The sequence below is a fragment of the Misgurnus anguillicaudatus genome, chromosome 11 (genome assembly GCF_027580225.2).
Source record: "Misgurnus anguillicaudatus chromosome 11, ASM2758022v2, whole genome shotgun sequence".
NCBI classification, from domain to species: Eukaryota; Metazoa; Chordata; class Actinopteri; order Cypriniformes; family Cobitidae; genus Misgurnus; species Misgurnus anguillicaudatus.
In genome coordinates this window covers 22,224,756-22,248,444 of record NC_073347.2, presented here as the reverse complement: position 1 = coordinate 22,248,444, position 23,689 = coordinate 22,224,756, and the positions used below count along the sequence as shown (strand labels likewise).

Sequence of the window (23,689 nt, the reverse complement as noted above, 5' to 3'; positions counted from 1 at the left end):
ACAAAACATGCGGAATAAATGAAAAATAAAATATTAATTCCGCCTTAACCAAGTTTTGAAATCAAAAGTGTTAATTCTGATTTCAAAACTGAAACCGAGGCTATTATGCAATGCCGCAGACTGCAGAACTGGTTTACTAGTGACTTGTGTATTGCAGAAGGAAAGTGTGAGACATATTAAAAGGATTACAGACGATTAGCGGTTTTCTTCTGAAAAGAAAAATCCCTAAAACATCAGAAGGATAACACAGGTGTGAAGTGTCTTATTTCATGTACTACTTCTTTAATCGTAAAATACTTTTTTTTTAACTTCTGTACCCTTTAACGTGCTATTTAATGTCATACTCTGATGCTATTTCGTAGTGCCCTTTAATAAATAATAACAATACTAAAACAGAAATTTAAATGTGATTAATGTTAATTATCCACCACAAATAACAAGGGAAAACAAATTGCCAGTCTATCTGCAAACATATTACTACAGAAATGGCATTTAGTCAAGCAAAGAAAAGCTTAAGACAATCAATCTATTTCTAATCTGAAGTAATTAAACGTCAAAATAACTCAGCCCCACCCTCCATTATGTTACTTTTCAAGACCCAACATCAGAGAAGTCAGAGGTTTGATGGCCCACCATCACTCAGAATAGGTCTGCGCTTATTTGCGATTTGCAGCTTTTTAATTTGTTAAATAGGCTACCTTATTGCCGACGCCCTTCATACAATACGACATAGGCTACTGAAGATAAAAGCACATCTAACTGCGAGTGAAACCTATTTGATCAACAATTAATTATAGGCTAATATTACTGACAAACAGCATGATATCAGACAGCTTATAATAAACAACTCTATGTGCTACCAACTTCTAGCACATCAACTCAAAAACTCTAATCACTCTGATGACAAACTTCTCCCACTAATTTGAGAAATTTGACTACTGAAACATTTAATGCAACAAACATTTCCTCCACAGGAGGGCGCCCTCAAAACTGTTACAGGTGTAGCTACCCCCTTCAAATATTTCAGAAACTGCACATGTATGTATATAAATAATATACAAAAAGGGTAAGGTTTGTACATATATATTAACCCTAAACATGGTTTAAAAAGCATTTTGTGCCACAGCAAATAACATCACTTCTAATAACTGGCAACCAACTTAAAGGGATATGAAAATTTACTTCCCCTTAAGTTGTTCCAAAATTGTATATATGTTTTGTTCTACTGAACAGAAATGAAGATATTTTGAATAATATTTATTCAATATATCTTCATTTCTGTATATATATATATATATATATATATATATATATATATATATATATATATATATATATATATATATATATATATATATATATATATATACACATATATATATATACACATATATATATATGAAGAGTTTCGTTGCAAAACGAGATAACCACCGTTTTTTTAATTGTTCAGAAATCTAGTTTTTTGGTTGTGCATTCCAATTAATTTCAGTGCAACTACAGTTGGTTTGTTTTGATTTAAACCTTCATAACTTAAAAAAATACAGCTAAGTAGCACCATAAAACAAAATGATAACATGATAACATAATAATAAACATGTTTTGACAAAAATGTTAAAAAATGGATTTATCTCGTTATAATATATACATACATACACACACACACACACACACACACACACACACACACACACACACACACACACACACACGACCTGTGCAATAATGTTGAGTCCAACAGGCCTACCTAGGAATATCTTTGGTTTTAATGTGGATACTTCCTGATCACATTACTCAAAGCAAACCATCGTGTGCACACATATGACAAGCCTTCCACTACTGTCTTGGGACAGTACATGTTTTTTTTCTTTTCTTTTTGTATACATTAGGCTGGGTGTTTAAGTGGACCAATATTAATGGACCATTGCAAAGTCAACATTTCATTCCATGGCTGAGTACTTCTGCAAGGCCTGAGGCAGAGCTGGGCTCCTGGTTAACTTTGTGTCTAACTCTGTTGCTCATTGCCTAACCAAATACAGGACGAATCTGAGGATGAGCGTTTTTTTGCCCATGCACCTACTGGACGAAGAGATATTAAGGCGAATTAAGGAGTACATTTTAAGCTGTAGCTCAATTGGTAGAGAATTGTTATAGCAATGCAGATGATGTGGCTTTGATTTCCAGGGATCACACATACTGATAAAATGTACATTGCCAGGCAGGGAACAATTGAGGTACTAATATGCATCCTTTAGTTACAAATTGGGTACCGTTCCAGTGACAGCTTTTGTACCTTTATTCTGAGAGCGTACTGTATGAATGTACTGTAAGTGTCTGTCAAATCCATAAATGTCTATATAGTGGTAAACATATGTTACATAAACAGACAGAAACATATCATGCAAACAGCTCATGTCAAGTCTTTTGCACAATCATTTAACTTTTGAACATTTCATTTCCCATGTGAACAGGATTTCATATCAGGCTGCCTTAATGTTGTAATCCCAATTAAGCCAGAACAAGATGATTCTTATTCTTTTTATACATTGGATTTAAAGATTTATAGTGCCCTGTCAGCAATTTGGTCAAAAGTTGCCTTCAGGCATTTAATGCTCAGCTCAAAAAGTACTTTTCTGATTAGTTTAACTTTTATATAAAGTTTAAGTGGCCATGGCCTCAAAAGTGTTCATGTATCCCTTTTGATGGCTTGGATGGAGAAAGAGAGCGACAGAGAGAGAGATATGTGGAGGATGGAATGGCACTCTTGGAAAGCACATAGCTTCCTGAAGTGTTGACAACCATGTCTGATGTGGGCAAGGTGCCAGAGTGGAATTACTGAAATAACTAACATTTTTTTCAGACTTGATGGCAGTTGTGCAGTCCAACAAATTTTAGCTTTGTAATTTTTACATTTCTTTCCATGTGTTTTAAAGGCATTGACAAAAAGCACATTTACACAGATGCTTTTATTCAAATCTACATTGCATTCTACAATGTAAAAATAATAAGTTGGCTCAACTTAAAAAAGTAAGTTATCTGGATGCCTCAACATTTTGAGTTAATTCAACTTAAAAAATATGACTTGACACAATTTTTACACTTTTTGAGAATAATATTTTTAAGTTTAATTTACTCAAAATTTTAATGCAACCAGGGGAAAATTACTTGTTTAAAGGAGTACTCCACCCTTAAAATGGGGCCCATTGACTTTTTATAGTACACTGTAAAAAATACTTTGCTGTTAAATCAACTCAGATTTACAAGTCATGTCAACAGAGATGAGTTGTCACAACTTATAAAATATAGTTGAGAAAAGTCATAGTTATAACAACTGACCTCAACTCATCTCAAGTCAAGATAAATAATAGTAAGTTGAAATGACTTGCAACAAAAAATTTTAAGGCAGCAAAGTCTTTTTTACAGTGTAGTAAAAAAATTACTATGGTCAAGTCAATGGGGACCATTTTTGGGTGAACTACTCCTTTAAGCAGAAGCAAAAAAAATTTTCAGTGTAGGTGCACATTTTTAATCAGTATGTGGGTTCCATGGGGATCGAACCCATGACCTTTGGGTTGCCAGCGCAATGATCTACCAATTGAGGTAGAAGACTTAAGATCGCCTCAAACTCATTGTCAAGATCCTTGTTACAGAATAAATAAAAAAATCGCATTTATGCTAAGTTTGTATGTTTGTTTGTTTGTTGCTTCTATAAGTTAGTACTCTACTTTTTTAGTACTCTATACTAAGGACTCATATATATAATCTATACCTTTGTTCAGTGTTGGGGAAAGTTACTTTTAAAAGTAATCCATTACAATAATAAGTTACTTCCCAAAAAAGTAACTAATTGCGTTACTTAGTTACTTTTCATGGAAAGTAATACTTACGTTACTTTTGCGTTACTTTTTCTTACTTGGCTACATCTTGATCTCGTTCAGGCCTTGTAGGTGTTTTTTATGACTGAGAATTGCATATTTCCATCGCAAAAATGTCAAGTTCTGGCCTGCCATCTCCGTTTCTGACTCAAACTGTTCCTGCTCAGGTGCGCACGCATAAAATGCGTAATTCTAAGTGACTACATTCAGTTTAATTCAGTACATTATTATAATACTTTTTTTAATCAAATTAATTAAACTGAAAAGTAACTCGCATTACTTTAAAAAAAAAAGTAACTCAAATATAAGTGTGTACATTTATAAAGTAATGCGTTACTTTCCTCGTTACTTCAGAAAAGTAATATTATTACGTAATGCTTGTTACTTGTAATGCGTTACTCCCAACACTGCCTTTGTTTCTTTTAACAGGTATTTGTTTGTAAAAAAAATAATGTTTCTATGCAATGTAAAGATCATTTTTAGCATGCCAATAAAGCCATATTAAATCCTGAAAAAGAGTCATTTATACACAGAGAGAATGACTAAAAGTTATAAGGGAAAGCTTTGGGTGTGAGAGGCACAGAACAAGTGTCACAGATTTTGTTGAAGACAGAAGAGAAAATGATAGAAAAGACAAGAAAAGGAGGGAAAGAAAAAGCAAAGAAGAGAGAAAAACAGGGGGCAGGGCCTGAGATCCCCTGCGGCTGCAGGGATTGCTGTCGATGCTCCTGGGGTTAAGAGGAGGGCAGGCAGGCCCTGTGCCTGGCTGCAGGGAGTAGGCAACCTGCTGAGGGCCTTTGGGGCCTGATGGTTCTTCCAGAGGGACAGCGAACTTTGCAGGAGGGTGGGCTGTACCCGAGCCCCGCATGCGTCAATCCGCCCGCTCTCTGCGACGTCAGCGGTGACGCCGGACGCCGGTCTCGCATCAGCCATCGCCACGGTAACGCACGACAGGCCGGCTTACAGTTAGATTCATCACAGAGGCCTTACTAAGCAGGGCAAGAAAACCAGCAGGACAAAACACACCCCAGGGAAGAACACTCATTTGAGTACCAATACCACTCAGCAGTGATTGAGAGGTGGCAGCATTGTTCTCACTTTTAAAGTGTCCTTTCAGAGGGACTCAAGGTGATGGACAGGCGTCACAGCAACACACACCGGCAGAACAAACCCAAAGTGAGGGACATGTTAATTGGAGGGAGGGAAGGAAATGGATAAGCAAACACACTAATGGTGAGGAACCTCGACAGCAGAGCCACAGATTAGTTCAGTATGCAAAGAATGTAATTGGCCCAACACGAGCTAATGATCTCTAAAGACTAATGTCATAGCGATTGCATTCGACAGAGTTGCTCACATATGTGCGCGTGTTGGTCTTGTTTGTATCGGTGGGCTCTGACTGCACACGGCGGGTTAAAGCCCAAATACACAATGAGCCTCCCCTGCCACTGCATATATCAATTGCTCATTATCTTATCATGCCACCACCACAGAGGCTCTTTAAACAGTCCTGCTGTAAAGGGAGGAGAAGTCGACGATATGCGATATGATTGCTGCATAAACAAATCATGAATAATGTAGAATTGGTGGAGAAACAAACATTCGGTACTCACTTGGTAAATTTTTGAACATAAAGCAACTATGTTTATTGTTCATGTGGGTCTTTAGCAATAGAAGCATAATAACTTTACATTACAACGTATTATGCTTGTTAAACAAATACCTCCTTAAAAATATATTTAAATACAGCGGTATTCTCATACTCAAAGCCAGCGGTTTCACAGTCCCATTGGGCTCAACCTCCTTGAACATATGTTAGTAATATATATCCCATACGAACACGTTGAATAATACGGTTTCAGCATCTAGCACTCTGCTGTTACTGGAAATTTGTCTTGCCCACTCACGCTGGTTTCGTGCCAGCAGTTTGCATTAAGTCTGATCTACTGTCTGGACAGTCCCAACTATAATCCCGCGTACAGTAATATCTTTCACCCTTTGCATTGCATAGATTTCTGCTCCTCTTCCTTTGCATTCCTTTCCCTCACCCCCTCCCCTTTTTTGGGATAAGTATGCACTGCATGCCACTTAAAATGTTTTTGGTGTGTGACAGACCTGTACTGTGAGGTTGTGTGGGGTCCTGGGGCTCATGTCTGAGTTGATTGGAGCTTGGCGGCCACACTCAGATCCATCAGCCGGGCTGAGCCGCAGGCGGCGTTGGCTCCTGGGTGGTAACCTAAAGATCCGCGTCACGCCCTGTTTAAGAGCTGGGTCGGCAAGGAGGTGAAGGTCAACAGTCATCCAAAAACCAGGTTTGGGTTGCCTTTGGACACACGCAGACTGGACCCACGAATTATGACCCCAGAGAAGAGCTGCTGCAAATTTTACGCCCTGGATAGGAACATCTGAAGTCATATTGAAAGATTTAGACATGAGTAAAATGAATTAGGGGGCAAATTCACTACAACAGTTGAACCACTTTTGCACTTAAAGGACAAGTTCGGTATTTTACACTTAAAGCCCTGTTTTCAGATTGTTTATGATGAAATAGAACGGTTTTGACTGAAATTTGATATATGATGCTGGCCCGGTGTTTATTGTATTACCCCTACCTCTACAATGGCTGCATAGGTGCACTGGAACAGTCCTTCCTGAAATGCATTGAACTTTTGTTTACAAAGACGTGAAACTCACCGAGTGGTCAGAGGTGTTCACTGATACGCTCACACCAAAATCGCTGCAAAAGATGCTTTCCAACAGGTGTTTTAGCATTCGTTGTAAACTTATGGACCTTTTTTTCCAAACACCTCACACCTGTATATTCTTCTGTTGAGAGCTTGAATAATAGACACTCCAGCCCAATTGGTGGCAATAATCCACCTTTGCCAATTGCAAGAATACAAACAACGTTCCCGGCACGGAGTAATACCGTACCTCACGGCACATCTAATACAAGTCAATGCAGTTGGACAAAAACTACGATAAAACCTGTTGAAATGCGTATTTTGCAGCGATTTTTGTGTGAACATATCAGTAAACACCCCTGACCACTCGGTGAGTTTGACGTCTTTGTAAATGAAAGTTTAATGCATTTTAGAAAGGATTGTTCCAGTGCACCTATGCAGCCATTGTAGAGGTGGAGGGTGATACAACAAACACCAGAAAATTCTCGGGCCAGCATCATATGTCCAAATTTCAGTCAAAACCGTTCTATTTCATCATAAACAATCTGAAAACAGGGCTTTAAGTGTAAAATACTGAACTTGTCCTTTAAAAAAATAAAACTACACCCAAGTGCAATGCAGCTTAAGCTTGTGCAAACTGATGTAGTGCTGGACTATGTATTCAAATTAGGTAATTGTCAATCTATGTTTGCAGAACCCTTTTAAAAAGAAGTACACTTCTGCAACAGTTCAACAGAAATGTGTAAATATTGTACCTAAATGGCACATATTAGGACCTTTTTAAAGTGTACTGGCCCAGTGACAGCTTTTTAACGCTTTTTAACACTTTTTCTGATAATGTAACTTATGACACGATTTCATTATACATTTTTTCACAACATAACTGTGTAAAAACAAAACCATGTCAAGCATCAATTGTGTTCTGCTGCTGTGTGGACCTAGCCACAGAGAGCAAAGCTATGCTTTCCCATGTCACAGTTTCTTTTTCACACGCCTGGTGCTTGTGTCTGGCCTCCATTTGTGAGAAACTTACATTGGACTCATTCCAAGCACTGCCCTGCTCCCAGCGCGCTTATGTTCTCCATCTACCAGCCATTCCCTCTGCCCTCCTCGCGGACTGCTTTTTACATCTATGTTCTGCTATTACAATACATGATCAGCACACACACGCACACACAGGCTGTAAAATCACTGCTGCTTGATATTAGCTGAGAAAAGTGACTGAATGTCTGAAATGGCTATGAACAGGCTAAATTTACGGCGGCATAACCGCTCGGGCTTAAGCCAGACATGAAACGGCACACGTTGCCGCAGGAGAGCGAGGATTGAGGGAATCTGTTCAGGCAAAGCCAGCGGCCACTCTATCTGCAGCCGAGGAAAGGTAAAAGCGTGGGAAATAGTGGCGAATGCCATTGTGGAAACTTGTGCGTGGGTTTATAGTCACAGTGACTTTTCCAAATGTATTTTAGGGCAGTGCAGACCTCAAATATGAAGTCTTTTATTAAGTAAAATAACAAATGTGTCTGAATATTCACTTGCCCTGTGACTTTTCCACTTGTCTGGTTATGACCAACACATTTCTGTCAGAAAAGGAATATGTATTATTCCTAAAATGTGAGGGTAGCGCAGATGTTGAGCAAGTCTGACTTGGACTCAGTCCGTATTGTGACCTGAGTTATATTTTTATTGCTATATTGTTGAAGCAGCCACCACCCACCACAGCATAAAGTGTAACACAATAAAACAGAGGATCGGCGTAAGCTGTGAGTGTAGAGCGGCCGTGTGGCCTGCCTGTGTGGTTTGATGAGTTTGTCCGTGAGATCCGGCGACTGCGATCGTTGACGTCCGGTAGGAAACGTGGTCACGATGTTTGGGATTTCAGTTCCTTAGTTTTACTATCTGGGTTTCCACAAGAAGCCTAAAACACAGTGCATTACACAATAAACCTGCATCTGTGCCTTTTACACATTTTGAATATTTAAGGGGACATATCATGAAAATCAGATGTTTTCATGTTGTAGTGCTATAATTGGGTTCCCAGTGCTTCTATCAACCTTGAAAATGTGTAAAAGATCAACCTAGTAACTTAGTTTTGGAAAACCATTCTTTGCAAATATGTAATTGAAATTTGGCTCCCCTTGTGATGTCAGAAGGGGATAACACTGCCCCTTAATCTGCACTATCCAACCGTGGCACTGCCATTTAGTGCAGAGATCAGCTCATTGTTCCTTTTATTTAAGGACACGCCCAAATTGGCACATTTTTGCTCAAATGTGGCAATTTTAACATGTAATAAATTATCTATATGGTATTTTAAGCTAAAACTTCACATATGTACTGGGGACATCAAATATTTATTTGACATCTTAAAAAAAGTATTGTGAAATGGCCCCTTTAAATAAGTTTACTCTAGTTAGGTGAATGCATGGAATGTCTGGGCTAAATTGATGTTTCTGCACTTATAAGTCTAGCATGTATTCAGGTTCCCACATCTTAGTTAACTTCAAATTCAAGGACCTTTCAAAGACTTTCCAGGTGCTATACCCTTAATTTCAAGGACTAAATGTTGGGACACATTTCAAGTGAGAGCAAGGTTACACCGTGTTACCTTTAAAGATACATTATTACTGTTCCCTTTCGAGGGCACTCGCGCTGCGTCACGGCGGTGACACTTTGGGGATGCCTCCAGGGGTAAGTGCGTCTGAATGTGTATATCAAATTCAACCAATGGTGAGGCTTAACGACAAAGACAGGGTGACGCGGGAGCCAGGAAGTATATCGCTATCTGAAATATTGCCAAAGACGCCGTTACAGGGACGCAGGAAGTATGGCAAGGGAGACACAGCGTCTCGTTCCCTTCTCAGAGAACAACAGTTACATATGCAACCGAGACGTTTAATGTGTTAAACACAACTATGCAAAAAAGCATTTTTATGATATTATCCTAAACTACACAGGGAATAATATGGATTTTTTTCCAGAAACTTCTTGCATAAAATAGATTCAAGAACTTTCAATGACCTGTATCCATGCATGTATATTTTCAAAAACTTCCCAGGGCCTTGAATTTTTCCCCCAGATTCACAAACTTTCAAGGATTTCAAGGACCGTGGGAACCCTGTTTATTCAAACTCATATTCAGCAGCTACTGTACTTATGAACAGTAGTGCATGGACCAAGAAACAGCGAGGTCATGGGTTTGAATCCCAAACTGACAAACTGATAAATTAATCCATCACTTTGGATTAAAGATATGCCGAATGCACAAATTTGAATGTTAAAGATATTAAGGTTATTTTCATTGAATGTTCTTTACATTATTTAGGAAGATTTTATGCAAACAATAGTAAATCACCAAAATGAACCAGCCAAGGTCACATTTATTGTTTTTCTTTGGATTAACTGCTTTTGCATGTAATCTCATTTGTAAGTCACATGGAATGAAAGCATCTGATAAATGTACATGTAAATATTAAACAACTGGTAGGACTACACTTGAATGTCTTTGCGAACATCTGAAGACCAAAAGACCATGGCAAGTATTTATCGCCCTGTTGGCCGCTACGTGGCCGCAATCTCGAGCTAAACATGACTGATATTCTTGTAAACACTGAAAATCTAGTTTCACCAATGTGTTTACTTTAAATACATGCCAAACCAGTGTCACTTCACATTATTATTTCTCTTTTCCACTTTACTCACTTCCACCATCGTCTTCCTCCACAAGCACTTCATCTCTTCTTTCTGAAATGTCTCTTTTGTAACCTCTCATCTTATCGCTCCCTAGTCTCTTCTTTATTTCTCTGTTCCTCTGTCTCTCTGTTTGTCCATATCTGTCTCCTTTTCTCTCACTGTCATACATCAATGCATTTAACAGCTGTTCTGGTGGGCTGTTAAAAATCTTGTCTCTTTAAGTGAAGACAGGGTTAGGTTGAGGGTGTCTACTGCAGAATAAGAAAGGGAGGGGCACGACTGGAGCAAAGAAGAAAGAGATTTCAGTGGCCCACAGGGAATCTGACTCGTCTCTCAATCTTCTCCAGCCAGGATGACAGAATGAGAGAGAGAGAGAGAGAGAGAGAGAGAGAGAGAGAGAGAGAGAGAGAGAGAGAGAGAGAGCTTATGCTGGATCATGTTTCTGCTGGAGGCCTCTACTCAGAGTGTCTTGTCTTAGACACTCTTCAAATCAGTATCTGGAGTCGAACATGCACAGATAAAGACGGAGAAATACAGGCCGTCCTCAATACACAAACCTCAAGATACAAAAAAAGATGCAGTTGTTTTCTTAAGACTAAAAACACCAAGGACGATAATAGTTGCATGGTGGAGGATTTGTCTAATATATTTAGAAAATCTTTGTTTGTAAGAGGACTTCTGTCAATGTTTACTTATCATATATGACATGATGGATAGTAAGCGGACACAGTTTTCAAAGTTACGTCCCGGGATTTGTCCTGGGATCGTTCGGCCCTGATTGATTCACACCGCCAGTGATCTTCCGGACTCTGTGTATGCACTTTAAGTTTGCTTATGATATGCAATTTCTTGATCATAAAGTTCGATCATAAAACAAGCACATTGCGTACTGTTCCAATAGGTTGGCGAACGATCTCAGCTTCACCTCTTTCCAGTTTTAAACCCCCCTGTCGAAGAGTCTCAAGATAACTACATCATTGTGATGACACATGCATGATTATTACAATGACAATAAGCAGGCTAAAGCACGCACATCAATCTAAATTGGGTGCTCGACCAAAAAACGTAATAGTGAAACAATACAAAGTCGGCAACACCAAAGCTCCAAAAGTATCAAATCTGATGAAAAGCCTGCGTGCTCGAAACGTAACCTTGATGCCATGCACTAGTTTTAAACAATAAATATTTTTGATACTTTTGGTGTTGCCGACTTTGCATTGTTACATCATTATTACAATGACACATCCCTTACAGCATCATTTTTGCCTTTATTCACACAAAACCCAATCCCGGCAATGTTAAACCACATTCACACACGTCTTTGGTCCCAAAAAATACCTGTAAAATTGGCAGACCAACCTGATCTCACGAATTTCCGTGTTATATTCATGGAATATTTTGCTCATTTATCCGTGTCATTGTCACAGATCTCCGCATTTTTCAGTGTCCGTACCACGGACTTTCCTTTCCGTGTCAGTTTCACGTATTGGTTACTCAATTGTTTTTCCAATTTTCTTACCATTGTCGCATGGGTTTGGGGTTAGAACGACTTTCTGTTACATAAAATGACATCCTAACCCAAACCCAACTCTAAACCTAACGCCAGGCAACAATTGTATAAAAATCCAGAAAAAAATTGTATAAACCAATAGTTAAAGTGACATCCTAACCCAAAGTATGTCATGCGATTATCATGACAACAGTTGTCAATATCTCACATAATTATCAGGACATAAATAAGCCTAGAGGTTGTAAATAGTGTAAACATGCACAATTTGCAAACTATTATGATAAATAGCAATAATCATGTATAGTGACATTATAGCGAACAATGTTATGAGATAATGCAACGTACACGTCATGGCATTTTGTAATTTTTACTTGGGATTTAGCTGCAATCATGTAAAAACATTATAAGCTAGCAAACGCAGTACTTTATTATTATATGCACTCTACACTTGGAATAAACTTCTTATTATCCTATTACCATCATCTATACTTTAGTAGACTATGCAGTAGCCTAATATTTGTATAAAATTGTTAAACATTATCTGGTCATTATCTTTGGAGTACTAGAGTGGGAAATTACGACAGTTGCAAGTATTCTCCAGCGACTCTAGGGGTCGCTGTTTGACAAAAACGCAGAAATGCATAGAGCGGCTTTAACATTCACGAGGAGAAATGTCTGCAAACTGAAATGAAGCAGAGATCAGGGAGCTTGTCAAATATCCACTTTGAAGCTGAGATCATTCACCAGCAGTGTTGGGGGTAACACATTACAAGTAACATGCATTACGTAATAATATTACTTTTCTGAAGTAACAAGTAAAGTAACGCATTACTTTTTAAATGTACACATACACATTAATATTTGAGTTACTTTTTTAAAAATTGAATTAATTATAATTTTTTTAATTGAATTAATTATTTACTGAATTAAAATAAACGTAGTCACATTATGCACTCTATGCGTACACGCCTGTGTGGAAACAGTTTGAGTCAGAAACTGAGATGGCAGGCCAGAGCTCGACATTTTTGTGATGGAAATATGCAATTTCAGTCATAAAAATACTTGCAAGGCCTGAAAGAGATCAAGCCTCAGCCAAGAAAAAGTAATGCAAAAGTAACATAAAGTAACGTAAGCATTACTTTCCATGAAAAGTAACTAAGTAACGCAATTAGTTACTTTTTTTGGGAGTAACGTAATATTGTAATGCATTACTTTTAACTCTTTCACCGCCAGGGTTTTTTAAAAAAGTGGCCAGCCAGCGCCAGCGTTTTTCATGATTTTCACCAAAGTTTAATGCCTTCCAGAAAATGTTATTCTTTAAATATATAAACATACAATATACCAAATAAAAGAATAGACCCTCTGCTTTCAAAAAAAAAAACCGTTTCATCCTACCTTCAGTGGTTCTTTTGTAATCAGCTTTTGAATATGGGTAGGTTTCTGCAAAAACACCACATTTTGAGCAAAAAGCAGAGATAATTCCATTTTTGTGACGGACTTTTCATAGAGATCCCATTCAGAGCAATCTTTAAAACAAACACGGACATGCAGCCTCTTGCCATAGGGCAATACTTCCGGTTTTAAAAAGTTGCGGAAGGGTATTGGGTAATAACGGTATTGCGGAAAGACGGAAAATCTAGTCATTGGCGGGGAAGCGTTTTCTCTTAATTGACGAGATATCTCGTCAATGGCGGTGAAAGAGTTAAAAGTAACTTTCCCCAACACTGTTCACCAGCATACTAGTACAGCGGGTCACACGCTCCGTTATAGTCTTATCATAAACAAAAATGCTCTCTAGTGGTTTCTGGGGAGAAAATTAACGGATAACAAGCAAACTTTAGACGCTGCGGAAAAAAAACTACCAAGTGCAGGACTTAAAACATATCACGTGTCTTTATGGGATCTTTACGGTATCTGTGTGAACGCACAAACAGAATCCGGAAAATCATTGGCAGTGTGAATGAACCAAAAATCAAACGATCCCGGACAAATCCCGGATGCATTTTCCGTGTATTTTCCGTTATTTCTGTGAGAAAAGAGCTTTAGTAGGTCCCCATCCCAGGATCTATCCCAGGATGTGTTTGTGTTCACACAAAAAGAACTCAAGAGAGTTATGTGAAAGAGATAAGTGATTAGTGCATTTGCATATTCAAATATAGTGTTTCATGATTGGTCACCACACACAATGCTAAGTCATATGGTGATGTTGTCACTATGTTTAACATCATTTTCACTGTATGGAAAAGAGTAGGGTGGAGATTTGGAAAAACAACATGAGGGAGGTAATTCTGACAAAATGTTAATTTTTGGGTGATTTGAATGAGATTAAAATGACAAATAAAAGGAAAAAGACTAGAAAAAAATATTTGCAGAATAGGATGCAGTCAATTCTTTTACATTACAAACTGGTTTATCATTCCAAATATTTACAAGATAACAGATAGCACTACTGTATATATAGTCACTTGTCTCTGTCAAAAATGTCCTCTTTTTTAGTATACTGAATTAAAATAAACAGAGAAAGTGATCCGTAGCGCTTGGCCAAAAGCAAAGAGAACAGAAACAGAGAGAGGAGACTGAGGCCAGATTTAGAGAATGAACAGATTGAAAAAGCAGAGAAGGTGCAAATCTTGCTGGAATTTTAAGGAAAGGTAAAGTTGAAAGGAGAAAAGGCATGTAGAGAGTGCTTGTGTTTATATAGTCCTCTTCAAAGGATGTCGTAATTATTTTTCCATACAAAGTATGTTAGCTCCATATGCGGGTCTGAAATGTTTGTGAACGTTTCAGGCCATCTGATATCCAGTGGATGCAATCTGTTATTCACAGTGTGTTTATTTTGTGTACATTGACAAAAGAATATATTCATAATGTAGTAGCTAAACATGTTTACATCAGATCCTATATCTATTTTGCTATATATATTTAACTCTATATGTTTAAAAAGAAAAAAAAACTAAACATAAAATGACATTTTGGGTCTGCAAAAGTGTGCTCTCATGCCATTAGTCATAAGTCAGGTTAACATAACACGCCGTGTGCAACCAACAGCAGATAACCCAAATGTTTCGGCTGTAAAACCTCCAGTGTATATACCCTGTTCTGGGGTCAGCCTCACACAAGCATGGGGATCCCCTGCCACCCTCACGCCTTCCTTGACCTCATAACCTCTGCTGTCCCTCTGCAGCTGTAAAACCACACTACAGCATCATTAGCATGGAAACAAGATGTTACCTATACAGACAACCTGGGGAACCAATTAGACGGCGTGAAGGCCTCGCTCAGATTAAGTCCACTAGATTTGGCCCGAAACACAAAAATAATGAGTAGTATTGCTTTGTGTAGGCTAAGAATTTGGTCAGCAGCAGCAAAAACATAACACATACTAACTAGCACTTACAAGATATCATAGGTCTCATATGTTTGCAAAATACAAGCATACTGTACAATTTGTACCCACAGTTTAGTAAACAACTACTTTAATGGCTTATTATAATAGCTTGTGAACGTTTAGAGCCCGTCCGCACAGAGCTGTATATGAAATATTTTGTATCGTATCAGCGTTTCATTCAGACGGACCCTGAATCTGCAATTTTTTTTAAACCGGGTCTCAGAGTGGATAAATCTAAACACGACACCAGTTTTTTGTTTTGGGGGGGGAGCAGGGGGGGCACTGCCCCCAGTCCAGAGCCAAATATGATTTTGTCTGAGATATGAATAAAATAGAAAGATGAAAATTCATATTTTATTTGTCTAATCTTAATATTTTAACAGGTAGAATGAGTAACTTAAGGCTTAAATAGTTTTAATTCCTCTGCACTCTCTTGCTAATCTCAAAGTATTGCTAGCAAGTAGTGTATCTTTGTGCCAGAATTACAGAGGCACAAACTGGTCTGGAATGTATGCTACATCGAATTAAGTCTATTTTTAGTGGTTTAGTGGGTATTCAGATATTTCTTGAGACGACAACGCATTTTCAAGGATAAAAATTGGATAGGGAAAGTAGATGTTGCTTTATTTGCTGTGTTTTTTGACAAATGGTAGGACAAGAGGAAAGCTCTATTGCTTAGAGAGGTTGCTCTTTCAATGTTTAGGAGACTTAATAGAAAAATCAGTTGTTTCACAAGTATAAAAAACATTGTGTCAGATGTTTATCATAAATTAACAATTAGGAAACAACTTCAGATATAGACGGTTTCAGCAGCAACAACACAAACTAACCGCTTTTGTGAACTAACCGCAGCTTCCGGTAGACTTTCATTTAGAATCAATAGCACACAGTCCTTTTACAGTAGTTTAATTTTGATAACAAGGGAAATAAATGACAAGTAAATTACCTTCATTCATATATCATATCGAACGCATGTCGACCATTACATTGAGCTAATGTTACTGTGTACAATTAATGTTTGCAATGTTAGCTACAGGTCCATGAATTCTTGCCCGGCTGCCAAACCTAAGCACAGTTGTGATCCATGCTCGTCGTCTCTCGATTGTCTTTAGCAAACCAAAGCATTTTATTTTAACAAGGTATCTGTTTCAGAGATCAATTTAGCTACTAGCCAGACCGATAAATAAATACAGACCGGAAGTTCACTTCGGTTCAGGCACTTAACCGTGACAACACCCATGAGTCTGAAAAAACTGTCTATAGAGTAAAGGCCGAAGTACAGGATGGTCCATTTTTTACCTGTACGCGAGGGTCCGCATACAGTGTACGTGAAGCAATTTTGAAACCCCACGTACATTGTACGAGTAGGTTGCGCATGCATGTAGAGGAGTATGTAGACCACGAGAGAAATTGCAAATTGTGGCAATGCACATGCGTCGAGCTAGCCTGGTTAAAACCAGACCATTCTCTGTAGTAACTGAGCTATGGTCTGGCAAAGCTTCATAGACAAATCATTTCCAAAGGGGCGTCACCAACGGACGTCACTCAAATGCCTCTGGGTGCAACTGGACCTAAAACCAATCAGAGCGATGAAGGAGATGACGTATGCAGAGCTATATCAGACTTTTGCCGAATCCAGTTGGTAAAACAGCGATAACAACTTTTTAGATATGAAGGTTTCGAGTGTTGTTCTTTGCTTGGGTTTTAACGAAAATGAAAAGTTGAAATAGCTTAAAACAGACGCGATAGCTGATTCGAATGAATGATGTTCCACGGCGGCATCCATCTTTGTAATGTACAAAATCTGCTGCACCGTCGCTGCGCTGTCATCTTCGTGTAAAGCCCGCCCCAATGTTTCTGATTGGTGCCACGGTTTCGATGGATTAGAAATGGGCTTAAATGAGCTCTTTGCCAGACTTACTTGCAGAGCAAATCTAAATTTGCCAGAAGTTATCTGGGTTTCCCAGGCTAGCGTCGAACGTAAATGGACTATGTATTGTGCGGCTGTGTGCATACTCTCATGTATGCATAAAAAACAGAATATACCCAGGGCTTAAGCACAACGTTATCAAATAAATGTGGATAGTTTGCATTTGATTTAATAAAAAATGTTGAAAATTAAGAGTTTGGTAACAGACTTCAGTGTCCTGGCAAATCTGAGCTTTTTACATGCATTTGCCTGACACTTTAATTCAAAAGGGCATTCAAGCTGTGTGCCTTTCTTGGGATCAAACCCATGACCTTTTGCGCTGCTGACACAATGCTCTACCAGCTGAGTTACACAGAGGACTGTTGAGATCTCATCTAAAACACTAGAGGAGATACATATGAGACTACTTTGGTCTTTTTGTCAAGAGAAAAATCTGAGAATCAACAAAGTACACTTGGTTTTTATTTAACTGTATTGCGTTCTAAGAGAAACGATTGAAATACAGCACAATGAGATCTGAATAAATGGGCATGTACGGGCTCTCTAACAGCAGATTAAAGGCACTAAATGGTCAGGGAATACCAAAGGGCCCTTATCTCCTGAGCAGACATACTGTGTGTGATAAAGTTGGATATGATGCGTGTTCCATTAGGCTCAATTAGGTGAAACATCTAACTAGCTCATTCATTGAGGCCGGGAGATCAAGTGGTGCTGGATTGCCTACTGAACTGAGGGCTTGTTAAATTCAACAAGGACTTGTTAAATGTGTCAACATGACCCTTGATGAACGAGAACTGCTACTTTATGCTTCAATGCCTTTCTGTGCTGTTTAATTTAAGTACTTTGAAATACTTGTTTATCTGCTTAACAGTTATTGCGTATGAGCGCAAGCGTTTAAATTTTAAAGCAGATGTGGCGAAATGATGGAACGAAACGTAAAATAAATATAATTAACAGGGACACAGCGGATTTAAAAATCCAAATGATTGTGTATTAAATCCATATAGTTGTAGTTATGCAAATTGTTAATCATTACATTATATATAATTATGCATCTACACAGCCTACAATCAATTGGAAAGAGTGTTAATGTGAGACATTGCAAGGACAGGATGAGAAAAAATACAGCATTCTCTCTCTCTTTCTCTCTCTCTCTCGCTCTCTCTCACCCTTCATATGTCAATCAGTCTTGTTATCTCCCTGGTCTCACCCCTCTGCCTGCCTGCTTTCCCGTTTGTGGCCGTCGATGTGTTAATCACCCTGCTCTGCTGACAGAGACCCAGATATTTTGACGTCCTGATAACCCCTTGCAGGACCTCCATGTCCCTCTCTTCATTTCTCTCACACTGCCCCGTCTCTGGATCTCAAAGCTTTCTCCCTTTACCACCTCCACCCCCAAGCAAAACACTCTGAGACCTCCTTATCAAAGCCCCCAGAAATAGACACCAGGGGTCAATGAGAATCTTTGCTGCCACTTACTTTGTGGCCACCTTTGAGAAACACGGGCTGGTTTCTCTCGGGAAATATATATTGTTTTCTTTTTAAAAGGTGTGAATGAATATTTTGTCAGAAGTAAACAACAAATCTGTATAGGGATAAACTAACCGTCAGTTCTCGCCAAAATTCTGTGCATAACATTAACAATATGCAAAGAAATACAATTGCATAAACTGCTTTAATACCACAAACTAAATGCACTAAAAGGATACTTGATTGACAGGAAATTGATGCGGATTATACCTGGAAGCAACACTGAATAGGACTCTTTAAAGTTGATGTATTGGCAGTGGGTGGAGGGAGGGAGGCAATTGGAAGGGAGGGGGGCGACTGAAATAAGAACTGTTTTGGCGAGCAGTTGATACATTTGATACGGGACTCACTGGATCTTCGACATGAGCTGTCAATGTGCTAGCAGGGGAGGCTAATCAATCACTGGCCTTCTATCTGCCTGCCTGTCTCCCGGAGCCTGGGGATGCTCTGTTTGTGTTGAACGAGGCCTGTAGAGTTGAGGGTTGTGCTGTTACAGTAACCCCGCACCCCCTTTCCCAGCTCCCACAGTTCTTATGCGGCCGGGCAAGGTGTATTAGAGCGACTCCCGACCTTCGCTCTCCCGTGTTTGTGTATGTCACTCTGACGTCACTTCGGTGTCCCTCTCCGACCCTGTAGGGAGGTCTGGTAAGGGCAGAGCAAAACGTCTGATGTTCGCACTGTCAACGCGACGGTTCGCCGGACTAAGTTTGGCCTCCCCACTGGAGTGCTGTTTTAAAGAGGGATAAGGGGCTCTCTGTTGATGTACTGGTATGTACCGACCAGGTTCTGCTTGTTTCACTTGGGGGTAAAGAAATGGCAGAGAAGCCGACCACGTATTTCTAGTGAAGGATGCGAGGGTCCCACAGCTGTGAACCGGAGCTTTGGGGAAAGAGTGGCAGCCCGCCGGCAATTGTTTAACACCCGGAGAATGAATATGTAAAGCGCGGCTAGCTCATAAATACAACATGAAAAGGCTCCTGCTGGGTATAAAGACATGTTATTAGGCTGACTTTGAAAAAGACAACTGGGAGTATTACAATGAGACTGTATATTCATTGAAGACCTGTCCTCGGCCACACAATGGGGACAGATCATTAAATTAAAGGAAGGAAAGAAGTGATAATTTGCTAGATTGTTTGGTACAAATATGGGGGAAATAATGTTTTTCACCTACTACTGGGTTGTTTTCTTTTGCGGAACAGAGCGGCCATCCTTTTCAACGAGTGTGAAACTTAAGAACCTTGTTCTTCTGTGTTCCTCTGCCTTTGTCGGCCACGTCCAAAGCTGGAATGATTATAATGATTTAGATGAGAGAAAAGAAGGAAAACTGTCAATTCTGTGGTCTTTTTTATTCCGGGATTGCATTCCCGGCTTGTGTCGAGGACGATAAACATCTGGAATGCAAAAGATCTGACATGCAACTGGTGTACGGCCAAAAAAAAAAAAAAATTGGTGTCCTCCACACTCTTATATGAATTTAAGAAGTGTGATTTCAGTCTGCTCCACATATCAACTGAAAGGTTTTACACACTTTATTATTTTTATGAAGTATGCCGATATATATGGTGGGACATTAAACATGTTGAGCAGCTGCCAGGCTTCCCAGGTGGAAGTCATACGCGCTGCCGTCAATTGCATGTGAAAATGGATTTTCACAAATACTTAACTACTTTTTCTTAAGCCGTCTCCCCGCGGTGCATATTACTCAATCTGCAGGACTGATTCTGATGTTTGTAAGTCTAGCAAAGTGTACGTTGCTGTGAATACGGTCGCTTTCTAGAGACTCAAAATCATCCAGCATCTGGGTGGTGAACAGAACCGGCAAGCAATAGCTTTCCCGTTAATTCATCCCACCCTTTCCCAATTCCCAAATCCTTCTTTTCTCCATGGAAAAGCCATCCTGCAATGTGCTTCGTAGTGTACACCAAAACACAGAGTCGCAAAAACACGGATACTTATCCAGCAGATGATGTCCTTGTTAACACAAGCCATTCATCGTCACACAATTAGGACATTTTTTTCAGCACCTGCTGCAGTGGGAATGGCCGTTTGCCTGTGTTAATTACAACCAGACTTCACTCTGTGAACACTATCAGCTACAATACCTACCACCATCACCACACATCCACTTATCACTGCCACTTATCCATGATCAAATCCGCCACCGCATCAGTAGTAACCCTATCTGATGCCTCGTAAGGAAACATCTCAGTTGGCCATAATACCGTAACGTCAACTTTATGTATACAGCACATGTGAGAGTTTACAAAGAAAAATCTGAGAGTTAGGGAGTCGGGGAACGCTTTTGGGCGGTGCTCTTGGGTAGATGACCTAGACCATTAAAGGTTAAAGCACTAGCCTTCAAGAACACTTAATAACTCCTGCCTGGTTACAGCTTCTCATTGTTTTCACTTTAAAGAGCTGTAAAGTGCCACCTAAGGGGTGAAAGAAATTCCCTGTCTGATTGAGAAAGAATCCACCTCACACTCGCTGGCTACGGGCCCCAATGCAAACTGGGAAATTGTGCTTATTGTCATTCGTAGTGGGCAGACATTCAAGGTTCTTTATTCTTTGGCTATACTCCACCATTACAGGTAGTTGCGAACTATCACCACTTGCTGAAATTTAGGCCCACTACACAAAAAGAATGGGAGCACAATGACTTCAAATAGGTTTCTAGGTAAACTCCCTTTAGAGCGATATAAAAGAGAAGACCGTACTCAGACACATATACCTTGCGTATTCTAGCTGTGTATTGGCTTATTGTTTTGACGTTGTAAATTAGGACAGTAAAATGTCTTCGGGCATTTGTGAATGAATAAAGGTTGGGCATCACTGTTTTTTTCATGACCCCTGAGAGAAAGTAATATCACCATTTGCCTGCATAGTGACATGCAGTTGTTTTTAAGGCATATAACAAAGTCTACAAGATTAAATAACAAGAATATTGTAATAGTATTTTAAAGTGCACTATAAAACAACCCACATTTATTAGTATACCTTGTGCCCCACCTACGTCATAAAACGAAGTGTTTTTCTATCAGGTTTATCAATAGGTTAAGCTATGCAGCATGCACAATTTTTAGGCATGGGCTGGTATAAGATACTGGCAGTATGATAACCCTTAGCAAAAAATACCACGGTTTCACGGTGTTGCTGTATTGCCATTGCAACACTAAAATGTGTTATTTTCAAATGGCAGGTAAAAATAAACCTTTAAATTATAAAATGCTTTCAAAAAATATATAATATTTTCGTAATGTATATTAAATGTAAACAAATCAACCACATGATTTAATGATTTAATACATTTTGTATAAACACAGCTCATACCTTGGAGACGGTATCACAGAATATTTTAGTGGTTTTGAAACCTTGACTGTTTAAAACCTTGGTATACCTTGAAACCGGTAACCGGCCCATGCCTATGCACTTATTATACAATAAAACATTTTATGAGAAACAAAATATTCCAGAATGCAATCCTCTGCAATGCAATACACTTGGCCTCCATATTCAGTGTGACAGAAGGACCAGAATAAATATCCATCCTTGTCTCACTGTCTTATTGACGTATTTGTTTTGACGGCAGAGTATAAGACAAAGGTTAATAAAAAATCAGTTGTCATTGGTAATTAAAAGATGGCACTTACAGAATTTGTAATGTAACATAACAGCATACAAAAAAATAGCACACTGCTAGTTAAAATGTTCACTTTTGCATATTACATACTGTTTCACATACTACTTTCACATAGTAGGGGGTATAACAAGCACACTTAACAGTATCCAATGCACTAGTAGGCGATTACACATAGCACCATTTTTTCTAGAAGGAGAAACATTTGACCTTTGCCCTGCCTTTGGTTTAAAGTGTGCACCCTTAGCTCCCTCTAGTGTCCATCTGGGTATCACACCACCAGCATAGATCAAGCAACATATGAATAAAGATCAGTGACAATAAAATTGTGACAACAAAGTCATTGTTTTATTCATTTTATGCTTTTTAGCAATAACTCCTAGCATTACTCTAGTCTAGTCTGGACCAGTTTCGTGAACTGGACCAGGTTCAAAGATGTGTTAAAGACACATTAACACATCTATTACTGAACCAGCCAACTTGGATACAAAAAACAAACAGATTAAAACAACCGTGAAACTGTATGGGGACAGAGCTTATCCTAGTCCCAGACTAAAATGCATGTTTGAGCTGCCTTAATAAAAATATGAAACTGATATATCAGTGCCATTGTTTTGTCTCAAGATGCACACCAGTATAGTTTTTTGTAAGGTTTGTTTGTAAAACTACTTAAATGTTCTAATATAATCAAGGTCTAGTCCTGGATTAATTCAAACCCTGTCTGGGAAACCGCCCCTATATCTAAAAAAGTGTGTGATCTATTTCATAAATAGTTTGGGATTCCTTGTTGAAAGCAACCACTTGTATTTTGCCCAGTACACGATCAATAATGCAGCCAATAGTACACGTTTCACACAAAGTTCAACCACGCTTAAAGGCTTCAAATTAAATCAACACTGAAAGAATGCTGTCAAATGAGAAAGTGCAGTTGGAAATGTTGCGGATACGCCACCATTTGCATAGCTAATACATCAGAGCTCTAATACACAACAAAGACGTAAACATCAAAGAAACCGGTTTATATCTTCAGATCTGAATCACTACAGGATTCGGAACGTCCCTCTGAAACCAGCCGCGAATGCATATTGGCATTATCTATTAAACATATCTGTATGAAACCAGACCTGAATGCATATTAGTGATTCTCACGAAATCCAGACTTAAAAGGTGTCCAGCATCAGATTTTTTTAAAAATCCATTGAAGCCAATTTTTTGCACACATAAGATTAAGGTCTGAACTTACTATAACCATTATTTTTAGAGGATTTAAAAAATATTTCCTATAGAATTATTTACATTTTTTTAGATTATAATTATAAAAAATTATCATTACCGCAACATGATGTTAAATTAAATATATGCATTTACAAACTCATGTTTCTGTTGAGAAAAAATAAAAACTGCTTACCTGGTAGCCATCTTGAGTGTCACAGTCAACTATG

General features: G+C 38.8%; 1 protein-coding gene across 2 annotated transcripts in view; it reads right to left on the bottom strand.

The window, feature by feature from the left end:
• Positions 1–23,689, bottom strand: part of fgf8a (fibroblast growth factor 8a) — a 39,312-nt gene that overhangs the window by 5,747 nt on the left and 9,876 nt on the right. For both annotated transcript variants that reach the window (XM_055169893.2, XM_055169894.2), the window contains exons 4-5: positions 19,778–19,891; positions 5,988–6,277 (exon numbers count right to left, since the gene is read on the bottom strand). The gene's annotated coding sequence lies outside the window, so the exon portion shown is untranslated. The remainder of the gene's footprint in view (positions 1–5,987; positions 6,278–19,777; positions 19,892–23,689) is intronic.